The sequence below is a fragment of the Talpa occidentalis genome, unplaced genomic scaffold (assembly GCF_014898055.3).
Source record: "Talpa occidentalis isolate TD23 unplaced genomic scaffold, MPIMG_talOcc4v2.1 talOcc4.4, whole genome shotgun sequence".
In the NCBI taxonomy this organism is placed as follows: Eukaryota; Metazoa; Chordata; class Mammalia; order Eulipotyphla; family Talpidae; genus Talpa; species Talpa occidentalis.
The window spans coordinates 91,816,349-91,840,322 of NW_023604295.1; positions in this window are offsets into that span (position 1 = coordinate 91,816,349).

A 23,974-nucleotide genomic window follows, 5' to 3' on the forward strand; every position below is an offset into this window, starting at 1 on the left:
TCTCAGCCAGAGTGATGTTACAATTTCTGCCCATCTCTATGCCTCCAGTATTTTACTACAATCCCTGGTATTCTGTGAACCAAACTTCCTAAATGAGGCTGCTTCTGGGAAGGAAGGAGAGCGGGCCGCTACTATGGATAGGGAGATAATGTGGATTGACTTGGGGAGGCAGGTCTCTTTCCCTGCTGCTGGACTTGGAAGCATTGATGTCAGAAGTGAGAGCTCAGCGGTAGCTTCGGTTTCTGAAGCTGTGGTCTAGCTCACTGCTCTGCACACACGCCACCCACTTACCCCATCTGATGCCTTTTGTTGCAGGCAGAAATTGCTGGTAGGTTAGACTGATTCTGCCAAAACATCTTTCCTCCCCTCTCCTCTCCTCTCCTCTCCTCTCCTCTCCTCTCCTCTCCTCTCCTCTCCTCTCCTCTCCTCTCCTCTCCTCTCCTCTCCTCTCCTCTCCTCTCCTCTCCTCTCCTCTCCTCCTCCTCTCCTCTCCTCTCCCCCCTCCCCTCCCTCCCCTCCCTCCCCTCCCTCCCTCCCCTCCCCTCCCTCCCCTCCCCTCCCTCTCCTCTCCTCTTCTCCCTCCCCTCCCCTCCCCTCCCCTCCCCTCCCTCTCCTCTCCCTCTCCCTCCCTCCCCTCCCCTCCCTCCCCTCCCCTCCCTCCCCTCCCCCTCCCCTCCCCTCCCTGTCGTCTCCTCCCTTCCCCTCTCTTCCCCCCTCTCTCCTCCCTTCCCCTCCTTTCCCTTCCCCTTCCTCTCTTCCCCTCCCCTCCCTTCTCCTTCCCCTTCCCTCCCCTTCCCTCCCCTCCCCCTCTGCTCCCTTCCCCTTCACTCTCCCTCCTTTAACATTCCCCAGGTAAATAAATCCTTTCATTAAGCACCTTTTCATTTCCCTATTTTTTTGGCTCTTTCCTTTGTTATTGAGAGCTTGGGTGAGCACTCACAAACTGAGCTACCCCTGATTTCAATAACTTTCTTTGCTCTTTTTTTTTACTTTTTTTCCCTCTAGAAGAGCACCTGCTTCAAATCTGTAGAAACTTGATTCATTCCATAACTGTGAAAGTAAATTTTAGTGATACATACTTTATAAAGAATACAAATTACCCTCTTGGGTTTCCATAAAACCTGCAAAAATGTAACTTTATTCCAGATTTTTTTTTTGTAACTGGCATTATGACGTTGACTTTTTTTTTTTTTCCACTTCAGATTTAAACTCTGGGATTATTTTAAGTCAGTGGCCTGTTATATATGAGGTGACATTTTGGCTTCAATATTATTCATGACTTCCCCCACGCATACCACAAAGATTTTATTATTTTGCTATTATTAGAGAATTGAGGGTCAGAGAAAATGTCAAAATGATAGGCCAAAAGAAGTAAATAAAGTAAGAATATAGGTCTGCAGGCCTCCTGGTAGCCTAGGGGTTAGGTCTCAGTGCTATCACCACTAAGGCCTGAGTTCAATCCCTGGCCAGGGAACTAACCCACATATGATGCAAGCAGACCTCACCTGTCTTGCTTTCTGCTCCCTGCAGCAGTGTATTTCAGGAAATCTGCCTTTTCTGTACCCCATTCTGTCTCTGGTGAATCCTCTCATCCCCCATACCTTTAGCCTATACCTCTTCTATGCAAAAATAATAAAAAAAGAATACAGTTCTACTATATATAAGTAATTCATAATACTGTTATAATTCCATGGTGTGTGTGTATATATGTGCATATAGATATATATATAGAGAGAGAGATACATGTTTCTATGTCTATTCAAATATGCATATCTATGTTTTTGTCTTTGATCTTGCATTTTTCTTTAAAATAGTCTATTTGGGATCTGAATATTTCAAAGACTCAAGAATTTGCTTTGATTTCAATTTCAAATTTTATTTTCTTTTTGTGAAATAAGATAGTGGCCTTAAGCTTTGTTGACTTTTATATCTTTAAATTTTTATGTTTTTTCTGTCATCAAAGAAAGCAAGTCTTTTTGGTGGTGGTGGTGGTGGCAGAGTCAACATTTCCTATGAAATGAGTTAGCATCAATTGTGAATTTATGTATTTACTGTATACACATATTAGTTTAAAAAGATACATATACACAATGAAATATTACTCAGCAATCAAAAAAGATAAACACATGCAATTTGCAGCAACATGGATGGAGCTGGAAGGGATCATGCTCAGCAAAATAAGCCAGAAAGAAAAAGAAAAATACTGGATGGTCTCACTCATAGCAGGAATCTAGAAAACCTAAATAAGGGACCAGGAAAAAGAATAACTATAAGAAAGAAAAAATCAAAATCAACAAACAACTATAAACCAGAGACACACTATGGGGGGTTAGGGAAAGGGGAGATTGGGGTCAAAATAAGGGGGTTGCAATTGTATGGGGAATATAAAAATAAAATTTTAAAAAAGATAATACAAAGCATGATTTGTAAAAAAATATAGTTTAAAAACAGTAGAATAGAACTCAGGATAGGGCAATCTTGAGTAGCTACAGTTTTTTAATAGATAATTCATTTAACTTTATTGGATAATATTGGATTTGAGTTTTAAAGTTGAAGTGCTAAAAAGAAAATTATATAGATAGTATGAAATTCAGCATATTAAAAAGTCCTGGAATTTATTAACCCAAAAGTTCAGGTGGCAAAAAAGAAGGCAAACATTCTTATTTGGGTTCAAAAAATCATAATTTTGTTAGCACAAATTAGGGTAGAAGCCCAAATTGTGTCTCAAAGAGGGACAAAATCAGGAGGATGGTAACAAAGGGAGAAAGAAACACTGACATAATGGTCAGATGAAGTAATCACAAAGTAAAAATGGTCAATGGAAGGGTCACAAAGTAAAATGACAAAATTCATTTTTAATAGTCCTTTCAAACAGGATGTTTTTACTTGCATAGGCTTGTTGGAATGTTGGAAATTTGGCTCAGTACAAGTCAGACACTCTTTAAAAGGGCTTTTCTTGGCAGTGACTGTTTAGGCCCCATTTTGTAGCACTGGGCCAGTTATGTTGTGTTTTACAAATTAAAAGTGTGCCTGATTACAGTAATTAGTTACTGATCACTTGAATATTTCTCTGTGCTAAGATACTTTTCGTCATGTCTTAATCACAACATTATTTCTCAATAATCTCATTTTTAATAGACTGGCATTTTTTAAAGGTGTCTTGGAGAAATAGAACTTTTGGAAAATTCTTACCAAGGAAATTTAAATTCACAGACAATTCTCACACTGTAATAGGCAATTTGGAGAAAAATGTCTTCAACTTGGCCGTAAGCTCTTTTAGGCCAGGATTGAGGCTTAACTCTATTCCTTGCTGTACTGTCTTCAAGTGGGAAAGTAAAACTGACATTCACCTGGCTTCCTTGTTCTACTTCTGCATTGTAAGTGTATAGTTTGTTTCTCAACTCCCAAAAGTTTATAGTAACATGTCAACCAGATTACTTATTTAGAGTATTCTAGATCAACAATGGTGATTAATAATGACCCCTTTCTTTACTCCCTAACTCCACATGCCTCCCTGGAGGAAACAGTTAATTTCCACCCATGAAATGCTCTGGTTGTACTTTTCTCTGAGTAGATGACTCATGGTTTTGGCTTCAGTACCTGCATTTCCATCAGGTCTACCTTGTTGTGAATTGCTCAAGGCCAGTGATGTGTTTATGAATAAAAATGTCTGGATTTATTATTAACTCCACAAACTATCCTTATATTGTATCTATGTAATCTCTCAGTAGTGGTGTCAAATCTAGTTCTCAGGTGGTTCATCTGTCTGCTGTTTTAGAGATATCTTTTAAGTCCAATACAAAAATACATTCTTTGCTTTTACATTTTTGGGCAACTGATCAGTCATATTTCCAGTAAAGAGAGAGATCCAAGAAAATATTGAAACCTTGCTATTCACTGTAAGGAAACATTATTAGACTATTTCAATGGTTCCTTCCTACTTATTATCAGTTACTGACAGAGGTGCAAAGGCATCAGTCTGCAAACTAATAAACAACTAGGGATTCTGGTTGAAGAAAAGCTAGACTTGCATTCAGTTTATACCCCTCAGCAGGAGTGGTAGGAAACCAATGATTCTTTAAGATAAGAAAAACATTATTTCTACTACAACCCATAAAAACTATAAATGAAGTGACAGAAGAACACATGACAAATGTTGGCAGAAAAAAATAAGAGAATCTCAATTTAACAGAATTGTGGAATATACCTAAGAAGATTTAAAGGTAGCAGTTATAGCTATGTTTGTTGAATTAAGAAAAACAGTGGATGATAAAAATAGAAACAATAAAGATCAAGAAAATGAGTGTGGCACAGTTTGAACTAATGGAAATTATAAATAATATAACCAATTAAAAGATACAGTACTCAGTATCAACAATAGACAGATGCAAGTAATGGAGAAAATTTGAGAATTTGAGAATACAGTGGTGAACATAAATAGAATAGAAAAGTGAAAAAAGAGTTAAAGTAGTGAAAATAATGAGAGCTCTTTAAGATAACCTAAATAGAAATATTGTAAATATCAAGGTACTGTAGTTCAAGAAGACAAGAAGGGCATAGAAAATGTGTTTAAAGAAAAACATCAGTCTTCATTGGGAACATTGATCTATATTTCTCCTTATTTGCACTGTCTTTGTCTCGTTTTAGGATAATTTTTACCTACAATATATTAGAGAACATCCCTTCCTCTTTGACTTTTAGAAATAATTTGAGCCAGATGCCCATAGCTGCATTTTTGAAAGATTTGGTGTTTTTAAAGATTTACTTATTTATGCGTACAAGAGCTGGAGAACAGGTCAGAGATGGGAGTGGGGGGGGCGGGTGAGAGGTTTCACCAGAGACAGAGTGGGAAAACAGAACAGGCAGACTGACTGAAACACACTGCTGAGGGGTAGCAGTGGCTGAGATAAGAGAGGTCTGCTTTGCCATGTGGGTTTCTCTCTGGCCAGCCGGGCATCGAACTCATGCTGCAGAGGCTGTGGATTGCTCCATAGTGCAGTGCTTAACCTCTTGCGCCACTAGGGAGGCCCATATTTTTTTTTTTTGAAAGTTTGATAGAATTCACTTGTAAGTCATCTACCCTTGGGAATTTGTTTCTGGGTAGATATTTTATTAGTCTTTCAATATATATGAGGGTGATGAGGTTATTCAACTGTCTCTTCCTGGCTTAGTTTTAGTAAATTAAACTGTTCTAGAATGTGTCCAATTTTCCTGATCTGAAAGCAAAAATTTTCATTTTTTTTAATGTTAAGTTTTTTCATTGGCTATTGACTTTTTAATACAAGGGTTTTACCATATTTCATGATTATCAAATTTATGAGCATATATTTTTTCAGAATAATATCCTATGACTACATGTATTTCTATTGTCTCTCTGGTAAGTTCTCCCCTTTCAATTCTGTTTATTACTCTTTTCTCTCTTCTTTGTTACCTAAACTAGAGATTTGCCAATTTTACTTATCTTCTCAAAGAACCAACTCTTAGTATCATTTAACATTGGACATATTAAAATTACGTACAACAACAATTGCTGGAGAGGATGGAGTGAAAGAGGATCCCTCTTATACTTGTGTTGGTGGAAATGTAAACTGATCAGCCATTTGGGAAAATTATCTGGACCTAACTTGAAATGCTAAAAGTTGAAATACTATATGACCCAGTGTTCCCACCTTTTAGCATGAATCTGAAAAACATGTAATCATCAAATCAAGAATTTGTATGCCCTATGATGTTAATTGCAGCATTATTTACAATCGCTTTGACATGGAACAAACAACCTAAGTGCCAACTGAAAAGAATTATATAGAGAAAATATGGTATGTCCACATAATGCACTGTTATTAAGTCAAAGGAATGTAGAAATTTTGCCATTTACAGTAAAATGGAAGAGATGTGAAGGAATTACGTAGCTTATTTTGCCACCATACAAAGACATTTTTCTAAGTGCATTGCAACTAGTTAATTACTTGATTAATGTATTAAATCCTTAATATGGTTACTATATTAGTCCTATTTCACATTTTGAAATAGAGAGAGTTTAAGCAACTTGTAAAAGCTGCAGAGCCAAGGGCCTCCCTGGTGGCGCAGCGGTTGAGTGTTGTGCTGCAAAGCTGCCTGCAGCCTCTGCAGAGCTGGTTCGATCCCCAGCCACCGGTGAGGGTCCCACATGGCGCACAGACCTCTCCCTGCCGCGCCCGCTGCTCCCCTCAGCAGTGTCCTCTGTCTGCCTGTTCTGCTCCCCATTCTGACTCTGGTGGATTCTCTCACCCTCCCGCGCTTCTGACTGTACCCAGTGCTTGCATAAATAAATAAATAAATAAATAAATAAATAAATAAATAAATAAATAAATCTTTAAAAAAAAAAAAAAAAAGCGGGCCTCCCCTGTGTTGCAGTGGTTGAGCGCTGGGTTACGAAGCTGCCCGCAGCCTCTGCAGCACCAGTTCGATCCCCGGCTGCTCCCCGGCCACCGGAGGAGGGTCCCACATGGCGCTCAGACCTCTCCTGCCGCCTGCTGCTCCCCTCCACAGTGTACTTCAGTCCTTCTGCCTGCTCTGCTCCCCGCTCTGGCTCTAGTGAATTCTCTCACCCTCCAGCGCTTCTGACTGTACCCAGTGCTTGTATCAATCAATCAATCAAACAATCAATCAATCTTGTATAAATAAATAAATAAATAAATAATTTTTTTTTAAAAAAAGCTGCAGAGCCAAGCTCAAAGTCTAACTGCAATATGTGTTCACTTTCTACAGCTCATCTTGTTTTTGTTAACCCAGATTTTTATTTCTTAAGAAGTGAATTCATTAAAAAATAAAATGAATTTCTTAAGAAATGAACCTGTGAGGTTGAGCAAATATTAATTTCTAATCATGTACCTTACGAAAAAATTTAAAAATATTTCCTCAATTAAAATTCACATAGTATATTGTTGTGAACCATTGTGTTGATTCAGTGAGTATTCTCCTCATTTTCCATGTTGACTTTCTTATCACATTCACTTTATCTATTTGGGTTGGAAGTTATTTGTGGGACTACCTTATCTAGGTTTTTATCATCACTAGTCACTTGTTACCATTGTTCTAACAATCTCATGGTCTAAGCTAGTTTCATTTAGTTTATTTAGAGGCTTGATTTGTTATTGTGTCTTTTGCCAACATCCTAGATAACAGCTGTCTCTCACATGAAAGTTATATATATATTCAAGAAAATAACTTTTTTATACTATTCAAAAAGACAGTATAAACAATGAAATTTCAACAAAAGTAATTTAATTATTACGTACAAGTACTCACATAACAGTAGACTAGAAGACACATTTGATTAACAAATACATGATTTTCATTGATTTTTTTTTAATTAGATGCAAGCAGCACTTTTTCTTCAGTTAATCTAATTTCTTTTGAGAGACTCCACATTTTCTCATGAAAACAATTCTTGATGGTATGGTATTATGGGCTGTCAGGCGCTGGAATCTGGCACTGAGGAATTTTGAGAGCATGAGATGTTACATTTTGAGATCATAAGAAAAAAATATCAGTCTATTCCTATACTGAGATAGTAGAAAAGGACACATATAACCAAGTTTTTATGACTAAGTGCTTTTTTGGGAAACAAGAGAAAAATAAGCAAACCAAAATAAAAAAGATGTGAATTTAAATTGGAAAAAAATTAGTAAGGTGCAAATGTGAGAAAGAGGAATAGTTAACAAAAATAAATATTAGTGGTCTAAAATGCTGTTTCCATAGCAGCTACATTAAGCAGAATGACAGAAAGAAGGTCAAAGATAAGAAAATACATTTAGTTTATGAGAGAGATAAATGGCAGATCAACATCTCTGAAAGTTTGTGTTGTTGTTGCTTATTAAATTAAAGATTTGGGTAGATATGTAGGAAAGTTAACAAAGAAAATTATCCAGAGATACATGAATCCAAATCACTGTTTATTTTTCCTCAATTTCAGAGTTCTTTTTATGCATTTTTCAAAAAATATTTTTCATTCAGCGTAAAATGCATTGATTTTAAGAACAGCATTAATATAGCATATATTTTCAGAAAACAAAATTTTAAAATAATGACTATGTACATGAACAAAAGAAAGTACTAGATGAGAATAAGTATTAGTTGTGATTCCAATTTATCTCTCTCTACATATATATGTGAAATCTGTCCTGTTCAATGCACATATGTGGAATAATAAATTTTCATGCTAATAGAAACTCATAAGTGTCTTCTTATAACAGTTCTTCATAATTTCACTTTGTGCATTTACTGTATTTATTTAACATTCTACCATTGTTGGCATGCAGTTTAACTTCAGTTAAAAATATCTCTTCAGCGACTCCCCGCAGCGGTTGAGCTCTGAGTTGCGAAGCTTCCTGTAGCCTCTGCAGTGCCGGTTCGATCCCTGGCCGTCTGGCGAGGGTCCCACATGGTGCGCAGACCTCTACTGCCGCCCGCTGCTCCCCTCAGCAGTGTATTTTGTCAGTCTGCCTGTTCTGTTCCCCACTCTGACTCTGGTGAATTATCTCAACCTCCCACACTTCTGACTGTACCCAGTGCTTGTATAAATAAATAAAATAAAATCTTTATTAAAAAAAGAAAAAATATCTCTTCATTTGTGCATGAATAATATTTGTATTTTAGCTCATTCTCTCAACATAAATTCAGGGAAATATCATAATTAGATTGAAGGTTAATTTCATGTATTTTATGTCCATTCCCAAATTGCTTTCCAGAGGAATTTTTACCAGAGTTTTATAAAAATGTCTAATGGGAGATTTTTTTTCCACTACAATTTGTTTCTCAAATGTGTATGAATCTTGCTTGCAAGACCTGATGAAGTGAGGACATGAAACTCCCTTTTGTAGTCATAAGAGAAGAGAGAGAATTTAAATTCAGAAGAGCTGAATTTAAACCCCAGTTCTGATACTTTTCAGTGACCTTGGATATAATTGTACATATTTTGAAATTTTCCATGTGTAACACGGAAAAACATTTTTTCTGTATTACAGAGTACTGTATTAATAAAATCTTTGAAAACATTTGAAGAAATACAAAGCTTTATTATTATTAATCCATTTAGAATAAAACCAAAGTATTTTTATAGCATAGTAAAGGATAGATAGTAATTCAGATCCTGGGAGTTTGATATTAGATTTAGATTACAAGCAATATTTTATTTATTTTGGACCATGTAGGGAGAAGATAGATCTACATTGCCTTTAAAACTTTGATTCCATTTCCTTGTATAATGCATAGTTTTTTTTTCATTTTTATTCTCTAGTATTGCATTATTTTTGCAATTCTAGTATATGTAAGACTGATTTAGATAGAGGAATCCAATTGTGTAATAGTTCTGGAAAAGGGAAGAGGAATTATCTAGCTCCTTGGAACTTTATTTTTTTTTTTTTTTGAGTAAGTAATTATAGCCAGGACATACGAAAGTCAAACAAGATATACCTATGAGGTAAAAAAGAATAATAAAACTAAAAAGTTTTAACATAATGTATAAAGTAAGAGGGTATGTTTTAGATATAAAAAAGGAAGACTGGTTACTGACATGTACTTGAATTGCATTATATGTTTTACTTTCCAAATTACTGAAAACCAAATGATAATAATGGAATGGTTTATTTCCATGACCCACAACAAAATTAAAAGGGAATGATGACCTTGTAGAATGAATCCACAGTCTGAATAGAATGAAGATATAGGAAGGATGGTCCAAGTGCTAGGGGATGAGAATGATGGTGAAAATAAGAGCCCATGATGGCATGTGAGTGGAGAAAGAATGCAGCAGAGGAAGGAAGGACGGAGATGAAGTGTTCAGTTCTGAAAAAGAGACACTATCTGAAGTCCACTGAGAGGGAATGATGGAATGAAAGACAATAGAGTCTGGAGGTTTTAATACAAGAGAAGACCCAGCACAATAGGAATAAGAGGACAGTGAAGGAGGAACCTACACTCAGTAGCACAGAGGAGACACAGAAGATGAAGTAGGAACAAAATAAAAGTGATTGGGGTTAGGCATCATGCCATTCAATTATAAAGCAAAAAAAAAAAAAAAATATCAAACTTTGAGAGGAAAAATAAACGGAAGATATTAATGCAAGGAAAGCAAATCAAGAAAGTGGTTGTATATAAAGAAAAAAATAGTTTCTGTGAAGAAACAAGATTGGGGGGCTTTAATATTTATTGCTAGAGAAATAGAGGTGTCTAGAAGCTGGCCAATAGTTTTTACTGACATTGTGAATATTCAAAATCTATATTGTATGGAGACTGTGAGTTATATATTCATGGAAATGGAATCAGGTGGAGATAAACAGATTGTATGAGTGCATAGGTCAACCTGGATGTCAATTTATAGTGACATATTTCAGAATTAATAGGAAACAATGAAAAGAAATTTCTCTTCATGTGTAATTACAACCTACCAGGAAAACATGTTGGTCAAAGGAGAGTGGGGAAACAGTGAATATGTATCCTTAGAAATCATGATCTTGACTGAGAACAGGCAAATGGGCCCTGGGCAATAGGCAAAGCAGCTTTAAAAATTCTTTATGGAGCTGACTCCACTGGGCCTTGTGAGTGAAACCACACAGTTAGAAGGAGGGCCCAGCAGTGAGCAGGGACCACCCAAGAGAGTGCTTTTGGGCCCATGATAAGCATAGATTCAAAGTAAAGGGCTGGAAAACAATTCTACAAACAAATGGCCCCCAAAAGACAGAGGGAGTCATACTTAAATAAAATAGACTTCAAAATACATAATGATCAAGGGGACAGTAAACCGGAAAGTTACAACGCTAATCAATGTCTTTGCACCCGCTAAAGGAGCACCAACATACATTAGGTGATTACTTTCAAATCTGAAAATAACACTATACTCTCACACTCTCACTAATGCACAGATCAATGAGACAAAAAATAAGGATACAAGAGCTCTAAACAAAGATCTAGAACACATGGGCCTAACAAGTATTTATAGGATGCTGCACCACCCCCCCCCACCAATAAAAGACAGAATATACATTTGCCTCAAGTGCACATAGATCATTCTTCAGGATAGACCATGTGCTGGGACACAAGAAAAACATCAACACATACATGAAGATTTAAATCATACCCACTATCTTCTCTGACTATAAAGGCACCAAACTATAAATCAATTATGAAAAGAAAACGGGGAATCCCCAAATCTGTTACATGGAGAAGGAAGGACATGATACTGAAAGGCCGCTGGATCAACGAGGACATCAAAGGAGAAATTAAGAAATAAATTGAGACAAATGACAAAGAGGACACAACTTTCCAGAATATATAGTACACAGCAGAAGCAGTAGTAAGAAGAACGTCTATAGCGATACAGGCCACATCTGAAACAAGAAAAACTCCAAATAAATAATAACTTAATCTTCCATCCTGAAGAACTAGAAAAAGAACAAAAAACCCAAAAAAACATTAGAAGAAGGGAAATAATAAAAATTCAAGCAGAAATAAATGAAATAGAAATATAGAAATAAAGACAATCCAAAAAGAGCAATGAAACCAAAATAGTTCTTTGAAATTACAGAAAAATCTCTAGCCAGGCTCACAAATAAAAAAAAAGAAAAAAATTCAAATAAATAGAATAAGTTGATAAAATGAAAGAACATACAAAAAAATGGAAAGATATTCCCTGTTCATGGATTTGCAAAATTAACATTAACAAAATGGCCATCCTGCCAAAAGCAATTTACAGATTCAATGCAATTCCAATAAAAATATCAATGACATTCTTCAAAGAAATGGAAAAAATATTGCTGAAATTCATATGGAATCACAAAATTCCTCAAGTACCCAAGCTCTCCTGACTGAAACAGGAAAGAATAGAGGTATTATACTCTCAGAGTTCAAACTATACTACGATGTTTGTGCTCCAGTATGAAGTACTTTACAAGTTTCTTACTAGAACACAGTACACAGCTTTAGAAATTCATAATGGAGCTGACTCTGCTGGGCCTCGTGAGTGAACCCACACAAGTAGAGGGAGGGCCTAGCACATACATAGTGAGCAGGGGCCACCCGGGAGAGTGCACAGAAAACATTACTTTATCACTTTGGTTTGTAGACAAGTCAAGCTTCAATGAAAGTTGAAGGAGTGAACTTTTTTGGAAATGAAAATGTAATAGTTGTCCTATTTAATTGCATGGGATTGGGATTCAAGGAGAGGAAAATGAGGTAATATTAGGAATCAAATTAAATGAATAATTGAGATAAAATAGAATCCAATTATTCCATAACATGGAATGCCCTAAACTTACAATGGGAGTCAGGCTGGAAGGAAAAACCACAGGTGCTTCTCCAGAGAGAAGACCAGGCTCAGGTGTTTGTCCAGGTTGCAGGTCTTCAGGTCTGTCTGCTGGGAAGGTTGAAGCAGTCTTTCAAAATCCCTTTGCTGCAGGATCTTCCTCCGTTCCATGGAGTCTGTTGAATTGGGGGTCAACTGGGGGCTTCCGGACCACTGTGAGTTGTGTGAGGAGTAACAGCTGCAAAAGCCACCCTCTGCACTAACTAGGACACTTAGACATTGGCCAGGATGTCTTAGGTGGGCATTTTCCTGCCTTAGCTGCTGCATCATCCTCATATCACACAGGGCGGCCATCCCTCTCTGCTCATCTTCTCCTTCATAGGGTGCTCTCATGCTCTGGTAGAAAAGGCTGGTCCTCTCCAACTCTTCCTCCGTGTCTCCTGCCAACCCTTGCAGTGGTTGGGAGCCAGATCTTGTACAGGGTAGGGTACTCTGTGTGGGTGGCAGGGTGGGGGGCTTCCTTGTGCAAAGATGTTCTCTGCAGCTGGCAGACAAATCCCTGATGGATTTTGGGCAGCATCTATGGAGTCATCCGAAGCTTCTGTATGTCACTGCTGAGCTTGGCTGTTGTCTTCCCTGAGGCTCTCTAGCAGCTGGATCAGCTGACTGAGATGTTCCTCAGCTAGTGTGGGGAAGTCTTATTTTCTCCCCTGCTGGTCTAGTCAGGAAGTTTGCAGCAGAGATGGCCAGGCCAGGATCTACTTGGGACAGTAGATGTGCATCTCCGCTTCTCTGTCTGCCTGGACCCCAGCTGCACCTGCTGGCCATTGAAGAGATTAGACAACCCAGCTCAGGATGGTGTGGGTCAGAGCAAGCAGCTGGCTCCCTCTGTCCCTTAGCACCTACCCCAGGTGTGCCTGGCAGCGCTCCCTCTGGGACCCGCTTCGGCAGGGCTCACACACTTTGCCTCCACCCCTCTCTCTCCTGCTACAGCATCTCCAGCCCTTGCTGCAGAGTGAGATTCTCACGCAGGGCAGCCTGGAAGGTCTTCTCCAGCTGTTGCACTTGGGCCCACGATGTCTTCAGTCTGTCTCTGGCAGCAGTCACTCGGCATGGCTGGGCTTCTGCTGCCTGCACAAAGGTTTGCATCTGTCCCAGGAGACACCTGACAAGGGGGCTTGGGTTTTCTGGGCTTCATCAAGGAAGCCTTCCATAGGTGACAAATTGACGGGGATTTTATTCAGTGCAACCATAAAGTAGTTGCAAACTGGGAGGCCTGGCCTCTGCGCCAGGGACTCCAGGGCATTGTGGGCTGGTTTGCTTGGTCTGGTCTGGTCCTCGATTCCTGTGGAGGCTTTCACCCCTGCCAGACCTCCTCTGATTTATCAGCTTATCTGATCTTCCTCCCACTAGACTCCTCTTCAGGATGATATTCACAGACCAGGAGCTTCCTGGGAAATTCCAGGCGGTGTGAAAGCATCCCGTACAACACACAGAGTAGCCCATGACTGCTGTAGCACCTGCCACGGAGCCATGGAGGAGCAGGCAGCAGGTGTTCACTGGTTCCATAGAGCCCTGGGAAACTGCCTGAGAAGCCAGCATCCTGGGGATACAACCCTGAATGTTGGGAATCCTGAGTCCTGGGTCTCCAATACAAACCAGTGCCAGGCAACAGGCCATACCATCATCAGGGAGGAATGTGGGTGGGGGGCACTTAGAAGTTTCTAGAAAGCAGTGCTGTCAGACCATTCTCACTGAACTGGTTCACATGGTATGGCCTACACAGGACAGGGGCAGTTTGATAAATGGAGCTTTTTTCATAATAAACGCTCTCTTATACTTCAACTGTAAGTGTATTTGGAGTGACTTGTGAGAGGGTCAAATGTAAAGGGGGAGCATGTGGTGAAGACCCTGTGAGCTACCCCTTGACCATTCCTTCTTTGGTGACAATTGAATGAGGTGACATGTGCAAGCCAGCACACATGTGGTAGTCCACAGCAGCTGTCATTATGGAGGCTGTGTAATGGTGTAACATGTGATCCCCATAGAAGGGGAGCATCAGGAAAGGTGGAGCTCAGCAGGGTGGGAAAACTAAGAAGACATGGGAGGGAAGACTTAGAGGAGGCACATGGAGCACAGATAGGTGAAGAAGAAGTTGCACTTGCTTCTTGGCCTTGCACTTGCACCTGGGACTTGGGGATGGACTTGGAAGAAGCCATTTGAAAGGGACTGGGGTGAGCCACCCAAGGGGAGATATATAATGTGCACCTTAATCTTAAAATATGTTGATTCTGATCTTTCCTTGGGGACTTGCTTGGACCCTCTGACCCTTTACTGTGGTTCCCCACAAGAAGTTGCCTTAGATTTCTGACAAGCTTTCAAGGAGTCAGTGGCCATTAACTAGCTGGGCATTTGCACATGGGGGAATGGGTACCATTTACTGTTTCACTGGAAATTTCTCTTCTCTTCTCTTCTCTCTAATGCATACTAATTCTTTCAAAGTCCTTGTTATTTGAAAGTCTTACACACTATGAATATGTTTTGTGTTTATGCATTGGATGGCGGCCAAGTTTGGGGATGCACTGGTGGCCCCTAGTCTGCTCACAAACAATGGCACATTCTATATGACAATATATGCAAAAATTAAGAATGATTTGTGAGGGAGGGTTATGAATTAATTGTGCTCAATAAATTAATTATTCACAAGAATCAGAGTTAAAATGCACCCAAGAGACAGAGGGGGTTAAATTCTCCATATCCAACAAAGCCCCTCATAGGCCAAATTATACAACATCTTGTCTGTGCTCCTAGATCTATTATTTTGCATATACAATTGAAAAAATATGTAATATGTCTATGTTCCTTGTCTTTAATATACAAATGGCAACATATGATACAATTTCTGCACATTTATACAGGTAGACCTGTTAGTCTTCTTATTCAGGTACAGAGAACCATCATTTGTTGTCTATGTTTCTATGTCCTTAGTCCCCAGTGGATGGCCATTTAGTCATTTCTAATAGTCATTTTTGCTATTACAAATAATGCTAAGATATTTGCACATGCACTAAAATCCTGTAAGCAGTGTCCAAAGGGCATATGTGACAGAAAATTTATTAGGTCTATGTGAAAAGGGCTGCCTCTCCACACTCTTGCCCACATGCTATGTCATTAAATTTTCGATCATTTACCAATTAATGGGTGAAAAACCAGCATCTCAACAAAGTTGATGTGGCATATCTCATAGCATAAGGAATGTGCCTGATTCTTCGGTTTTAAAGCCTGACTTTCCTGTCTTGTGGACTCTATCATCGTTTTTTGCCAGTTTTCTTTCACACTTTACAACTTTTTTTCTGATTGATTTGAAGGAACTCTTTGTATATAAGGCAAATTACTACTTTGTTATATGCCTGCTCTCCCCCTACCCCTCTACCCCCCTAACTTCTTGTCTTTTGATTTTATTTATAGTAGTTTTTGCCTAGCACATATATTAGTTTATAACTTAACAAATAAAGAAACCTCCCTACCCCAAGATTATTTTACTATTCACTGATAGTTACTCCAGTGCTTTGTTGACATTTTTTTTCACATTTAAATTTTATATCAGTTTTCACTGATACTGAGGCATGATGTCAAACAGCTCAGACTCCATGTTTCCCTCTACAGCCTCTAAGTTACCCTGATACCACATACTGCACAGTTCATGTGTCTCCCCAAATGTTTTTGAGTTTATAATGTAGGATAGCACATTATAACTACTATGTTCAAGCATGGCATAAGGGCTTGTGAACTTGAACTTACCCATTCAAACTTGGTCATGGAAACAGGGAATATTACCAAATGAGACCACATTTAGAAAAAACACTAAATTCACTTCAGAAGTGGTTGCACATTGTTTACAAAATACCCCTGGTATGTAAGCCCTCCAAGTAGGTCTCATTTTGTTTTCTAAATCATTGCTTGGTTTAGAAGTAGATCTGATACCACTATGACCAACAACCTTTCCTGAGGGCAGTCAGCTGAGATGGAAATTTTTAAAGAGGAACCAAAGGCAGGGACCTACTTATCCATACTTTACTCTGAATAAGGCATCCCACTGACTCTTAGCTATCTGCAGCCACCATGACACCAAGCTGGGAGGCAGCCTGAGAAAACAAACTGAGCAAAGGAGAGTAGATGAAGGGGGTTAAAGGAAACTTTCTTCCAAATCAATTAACTAAATTGCCACCTCTGGCAATATCACATCTATCACCCCTGGCAATATCACATCTATTGATGTGAGGGCTGATCAATCACCTTGTTGTTCAAGACTGGCTATTTGTGTCTTCTATTATTAGCAATTAAAGGATCCTGCCACCCAGCTTCCCCAAGATTCTGAAAAACCTAAAGTTCTCTTTTTACATGTTGATCTCCCCCAATCTCTCTTTGAAGTCATTCTCTTTCAATACAAAACATGGTTGAAAGGGAATTGTTTAAAACTCAAAAGGGTCAAATGAAATTCTAAAATCTTCATACTAATGCCAAAATCACACAAAGACAAGATACAAAAAAGTAAACTACAGAACAATCTGCTTTATGAACACAGATGCAAATATCCTCAACAAAATCCTAGCAAATCAAATCCAACAATGCATAAAAAGGTTAATGCATCATGACCAAGGGGGATTATACCAGGGACACAAGGATGGTTCAATATATGAAAATCAATTAATTTAACTCACCACATCAACAAAAAGAAAAGTAAAAACGAAATGATCATGTCAATAGATGCTGAGAAAGCATTTGATAAAAGACAACATCCAATTATGATGAAGGCCTTCAAAATTCTTGGAATAGAAGGAACACAACATAATAAAGACCATAGACAACAAACCTATAGCCAATATGATTCTTTAAAAAAAAATCATTGGTTTTGCATAGAAGAACTGGGGTATAGGCCAGAGGGGGGATGGATGGGGGTAGGGTGGGGGAGAGCTATGAGAGGGTTCACTGAAACAGAATGGGAAGTAGGACAGGTCAGGCAGATCTACCAAAATATACTGCTAAGGGGAGCAGCAGATGAGATAGGAGAGGTCTGTTGTGCCATGTGGGTTAGCTCTCTGGCCAGGGATCAAACTCAGGCTTCAATAGTCATAACACTGAGACAACTGCTAGTCCACCAGGAGGTCCCAATATGATTCTTAATGGTAAGAAAGTAAAAACCTTCCCTTTAATCTGGAGCAAGAAAAGGATGTCCACTCTCAACTCTGCTTTAGGAAAGACAAAGGAATAAAAGGAATCCAAAGAGGGAAAGAGGAAGTAAAACTACTAGTATTTCAGATAATATGATTACCTATGTAGAAAACCCTAAAAATTCCACAGAAAAACTAATTAAAACAATGAAATAGTAGTAAAGTAGCAGTTTACAAAATCAACACAAAAATCTGTAGCCTTCTTATATACAAACAGTCTATTTAAGGAAGAAACCAGAAAAATCATTTTATTTACAATTGTACAAAAAAAAAAATCTGGGAATAACAAAGGAGATGAAACATAACAAAGGAGATGAAAGACCTATATAAAGAAAATTATACAACATTGATTAAAAAAAAAACAAACAAACATAGAAGACACAAAGAAATGGGAAGACATTCCCTGCTCATGCATTGGTAGAATTAGCATGAACAAAATGGCCATCCTACCAAAAGCAATTACAGATTCAGTGCAATTCCAATAAAAATCTCAATGGCATTCTTCAATGTAATAGTACAAACATTGCTGAAATTCATATGGAATCAAAAGACCTAAAATTGCCAAAACTCTCCTGACCAAAAAAGCATGAATTGAAGTTTAACACACCCAGACTTCAAACTATATTGCAAAGCCATAATAATTAAAACATCATGGTACTGGAACAAAAACAGATGCATAATCCAATGGAATCAAATTGAAAAACAAGACATAAAGCCACACATTAATGGTCAACTCATCTATGACAAAGGAACAAATAATGCACACTGAAACAAGGATAGTCTGGTCAGTAAATGGTGATGGAAAAACTGGACCTCTACATGCAAAAGAATGCAACTAGATTACTACCTCATACCATACACATACACACACACATCCCCCCCCAAAAAACAAAAAAAAACCTCAACATGGATAAAAGACTTGAATGTAAGACCTGAAACCATAAAATATATAGAAGAAAACATATGCAAAACTATCATGACATACATCACAGAATCATCTTTGAGGACTCATCCCCCACAACAAAGAAAATGAAGGAAAAGATAAACAACTGGAACAGCATCAAACTGAAAAGCTCCAATAGAGGAAAAGAAAGAATAACCAAAAGAAGGAGATATCCCACACATTAGGAGAAAATATTTTCACTCCACACAACTGAAAAGGGACTTATATCAAAGTTCTACAAAGAGCATACATAACTCAAAAACAAACAAACAACCCAATCAAAAAATAGGTAGAAGGCTAAACATACACTCCCCCCCCAAAAAAAAATAAATGCAAATGGCAAACAGGCATATGGAAAAATGCTCAACCTCACTTATAATCAGGAAAATGAAAATCAAACCACAATGAGATATCACCTCAAACCAGTAAGAATGCCTTACATGAAAACAAAACAAAACAAAACAAAAACCACCAAAAAATAGCAACAACAAATACTGACGAGGATGTGGAGAAACAGGAACACTTCTCCATTGCTGGTGGAAATGCAAATGGATCCCAACAACCATGGAAACCTGTGTGGAGGACCCTCTGTCATGCCAGGAAGCAAAGGGCAGTTTCTCTATCAAATCAAGCAGAAGGGTAAAGAGTCCAAAGGCCTCAGTGGCTTTTCCATGTTAAAATGATTTTTCTATATCAATTGTAGTGCAGCAACCAGGTACAGGCAGGCAGGGGAACTAGGGAGCCAAGAGGCTGCAGGCCTCTTACCCCCCAGTGAATTTTCATTATTTGGACTTTCTCTGCTTCTCTCTTGTTTTTGCCCCTCTGTAGTCACTCCTCCTCTCGTAGCCCTTCCACTGCCATTCTCTGCCGCGATCTAGCCATTCTCTGCTGCCCTTATATGCTCAGCATCCAGGCCCAGGTATGCCCAGTTACACATGTCCACACTATACTCCAGATGTCCACTGTCAGGCACATGTACCCTGAGTACATGCTCCCAAGCACCTCCTGCATTCAAGAACACAGGTGATAGACACAGAGGCCAATGGCACAAAAGCCTGACCATCACTTACCCTACATTCTCAAATTACTAAAGATGGAACTACCATATGACCTAAAAATTCTACTTTTAGGAATCTATCCAAAGGATACACAGGTTTTAATCTGAAAGGAAACCTGCACTTCTATGTTTATTGCAGCACTATGTACATTAGCTAATATATGAAAACAAACTCATTGTAAACAGATACTGGATGAAGAAGATGTGGTATATATACACAAGGGAACAATACTCAGAAGTAAAACATGATAAACTCATGTCTTTCACAGAAACATAGATGGTGCTGGAAGAGATTATGTTGAGTGAAACAAGTCAGATGAAAAAGGAAAATAGTGGATGATGTCACTTATAGAAGAATACAGTGAAACTGAACAAAGGGTAAAAAAAAAACAAAGATAAAACTTGTAGGCAACTATAGATCTGAGGCTTACAGCAGCTGTGGGATGGAGAGAGGTCAAAATAGGGGTGGAACAAGCACAAGCAAACATGGTGGTGGTTCACAAGTGATGTGGGGGTAGGATATTTATGGGGCTAAACCATAGGGGAGAAAACAAATTCTATACAAAAATCAACAACAGTGTAAGAAAATAAATAATAATAATAATAATAATAATAATAATAATAATAATAAAAAGAGAGTCAAGGTAAAGGACCTTTGGAGGTGCTCTGGACCACTGGTTTTCATCTTCATTATGAGCCAGAATCACCTGGGTTATTTTTTTATTCCTAGTGGCTGAGTCCCATGCCCAGTTTTCTGATCTCACTATGGAGAATAGATATTGAGCCTCAGGATATTTTTTAAGCCTCCAAGGGTGTGCCATTTTATTTAAATTTCATGATACTGTTCCAGAAGCTATTATTTTGGAAAACTTTCAATTGCATGATAAGTAAAATGTGCTTCTTGTCCTTTCACAAGATTCATTGGTGAATGTCCTTTGCCCAATGCTGGCTTTGAAGAATTCACTTGCACGAGTCATTAAAATGTGTATTGTATAAAACATAACAAAACAAAATAAGACAATTATGAATCAGACATCCTGCAGGGGAGGAAGAGGGAGAGAGATCAGAGGAGGGAGGGAGGAGCACAGGGGACTGTGATGGTGCACGGGTGCATTGGGGAAGGAAATTCTATGGGGACTACACCTGGGGGTGGGAGAGAAGCAAATGTTGTTTTAAAATGAATAATGTAAAAAATTTTAAAATTTTTAAAAAATAAAATGTGTATTGATTTAATACATTTATAACAAAATCAAATATCACAGCAGATGCATTTAAAGTCTTATGTGATTTTCTCCTCACAAAAAAACATTCATTTTAAGAGGTCATATATTTGTACCATTCAAACATTCAAATATGTGTGTGTGCGCAGTGAAAACCCACCCTTCTCTCCTGCTCAGGACACACTGTCCCCTATCTGGGAGGAACCATCCTAATCAAGCTCTAAACTGAAAGATGCAAGAAAATATATTATGTTTTTTTTTTTAATTAATTAATTTTATTTTTATATTCCCCATACAATTGCAATCCCCCCATTCTGACCCCAATCCCTCCCCTCCCGCCCCCCACCCCCAAAAAGTGTCTCTGGTTCATAGTTTTTTGTTGATTTTGATTTTCACTTTCTTATAGTTATTCATTTTCCTGGTCCCTTATTTAAGTTTTCTAGATTCCTGCTATGAGTGAGACCATCCGGTATTTTTCTTTTTCTTTTTGGCTTATTTCACTGAGCATGATCCCTTCCAGCGCCATCCATGTTGCTGCAAATTGCATGTGTTTATCTTTTTTGAATGCTGAGTAATATTCCATGGTATATATGCACCACATCTTCTTGATCCAGTCATCTATTTTTGGGCATTTGGGCTGTTTCCAAGGCTTAGCTATTGTAAATAGTGCTGCTATAAACATAGGGGTGCAGTTGTTCTTTGGAATGGATGTTTCTGTGTTCTTTGGGTAAATACCTAGGAGTGGAATTGCTGGATCCTGTGGAAGCTCTATGTTTAGTAGGTCCAGAAATCTCCACACAGCTCTCCATAGTGGTTGGACCAGTTTGCACTCCCACCAACAGTGCAGAAGAGTTCCTTTTTCTCCACAACCTCGCCAACATTTGTTGTTGCTAGTTTTTTTGAATATGTGCCATTCTCACTGGTGTAAGATGGTATCTCATGGTAGTTTTGATTTGCATTTCCCTGATTGCAAGTGATGTTGAACATTTTTTCATATGCCTGTTGGCCATTCGCATTTCCTCTTCAGAGAAGTTTCTTTTTAGCTCCTCTGTCCAGAAAATATATTATGGTTATTTAGTTGCTTGGGATGGTTAGTGCGATGAATGAAAGGTAGCCCTCTTTAAATCGTTTTAATCTGCCAATATGCTTTGGAATGAAATCCACTTTTCTTGTGCTTCCACAATTGGATAAATACACAGTCTAGCTGGGCTGTGGGGTCACTAACCCAATCTTAGCAGTTTGTTTCAGTAAAGTTTGAGAGTGGACACTCTTGGTTTACCCCTGAAGGTTGGTTTACATCCTGAGTGTTGGCCTTACAGTTGATAGGTAGCCCTGCATGTCAAAGTTTATTACGAGTGTCTCAAGCCATGTCTCTCTTGATTCATTCAACAAATACCAGGAAAAGCCTGATGCCTGTAATTCCAGGGAAAGGAAGATTCAGCTGCTCCCTGAGTCTCAGCTTTTCTTGTGGAGTGATGAGAATGATCTGGAACTAGGAGAGCCGATGTTTGCCCAGCATTGTGAATGGACAAAATGTCACTCAATTTCTGGCTTTCAAATGGCTAATTTTACATTCTGTAGATTACTCCACAATGAAAAGAGGGCCCCTTGAGGACAGATTGAAAAAAAAAAAATATTCTGCAATCCTCTCAGGCCTGTCCTCTGTGTATGCATAAGTACTTGAGAAGTCTTGCAGCAGAGTCTGTAACTTCTGGATCCCTGGGTTCACTATAGTCTCATCCCACCACTACTTTCAGTGCCTAGTAATGTTCTTTGGAGAGTGAAAATGTGGAGGCTGACTGATACTGAGTTCCATGAGTCCAGAGAGCTATCCATACACAGACATACCTCACATTTTTTACAAACATCTGCATAGAGATGTTTACACACACACACACACACACACACATCCTAACACTGATCTGACACAACCTGGCACTGCCTCCATGGTAAAGGCATGCACCTTATCTTTGAGGGGTGACTTATTTAATAAAGTTTATTGTTAAGATTCCACTCTATTCGGTCAATGAGTTTAACTCTCAGAAAACATTGAGAAACCTTGATTTGTTGGAGAGGTGAGGAGGGAGAAATGTGAAAGCCAGATAAGTCGTAAGACCCCACTCAGAACATCTCCTCTTACCTTCCTGATCCCAACTTGAATTTCAATTGGTTAAGACCAGGTTTCTGGAGTTACTGTTCAGGCACAGAGAGCCATCCAGTGTTGGGTGAATGTGCCCCAGATCCTCAGCTAGAAGCCGGTGTAAAGATGGAAGTCAGGGGGACAAGCAATTTCCCAACCCAGGCATCTACCCATCCAGACATCCAGTTCCTGGCTAGTTATGTTCTCTGGGGATATACAATTCACCCTGACCACAAGGACCATCTGCTCCCCAACTCCTAGTGCTACAGGCTCTGTGCAGTGGAGGTGGTATGAAGGAACAGACAATAAATTCCTAAACTTATACAGATGTGTGTGCACACACACATAGGTGGCTTCTTTGCAGAGGCGGCAAAGACATGCAAAATAAAAATCATGATTATTCACAGAGGCTGTCATTATGGATGCCATGTTATGCCATGGCATGCAATCCCCATAGAAGGGGGAGCCTCCAGGTTCCCTGCCCCACTTAGTGATGGGTGGAGCTGAGCAGGGATGGGAAGATAAAAAGGATGTGGGCTAGACTTGAGAGAAGACTTGGAGGAGGCAGGTAGAGGAGAAAGACATGAAGAAATCTCTCTTGCTTCTTGTCCTCTGACTTTCACCTGGGAGTTGGGGACCATGGAAGGAGTCGCTTGAGATATAGATGAGAGACCTATGGGGAGATAGTCTCTGGGCAACTTTATCTTGACAATATTTAGATTCTGCTCCTTTCCTTCCAGATTTGCCTGGCCCTTTATGCCTCTTTCCTGTGTTTCCCCACCAGAAGTTACCTTAGCCTTCTGGCAAACAAGACCATATTGTCCAGCAAGAAGGGTGCTGAAGAAACTGTGACAGAGAGGTGCAGGGTAGAGAACCCCTTTCACTAAAGTGGTCAAGGAAGGCTTCTTGGCAGAGGAGACAGTGGGCAGGGACTGAATAATGAATAACAGGCCGTGTGAACAGCTGGGGAAGAGCATTTCAAGCAGTGGGAACAGTCAGAGCTTTGTCCAGAGAAAGGATGAGGAAGCCAGGGTTGGGTCTATACAAAGCAGTAAAGGGAACAGAAGCAGAACAAAAAGAACCCCCTTGGGTATAACAGAAAG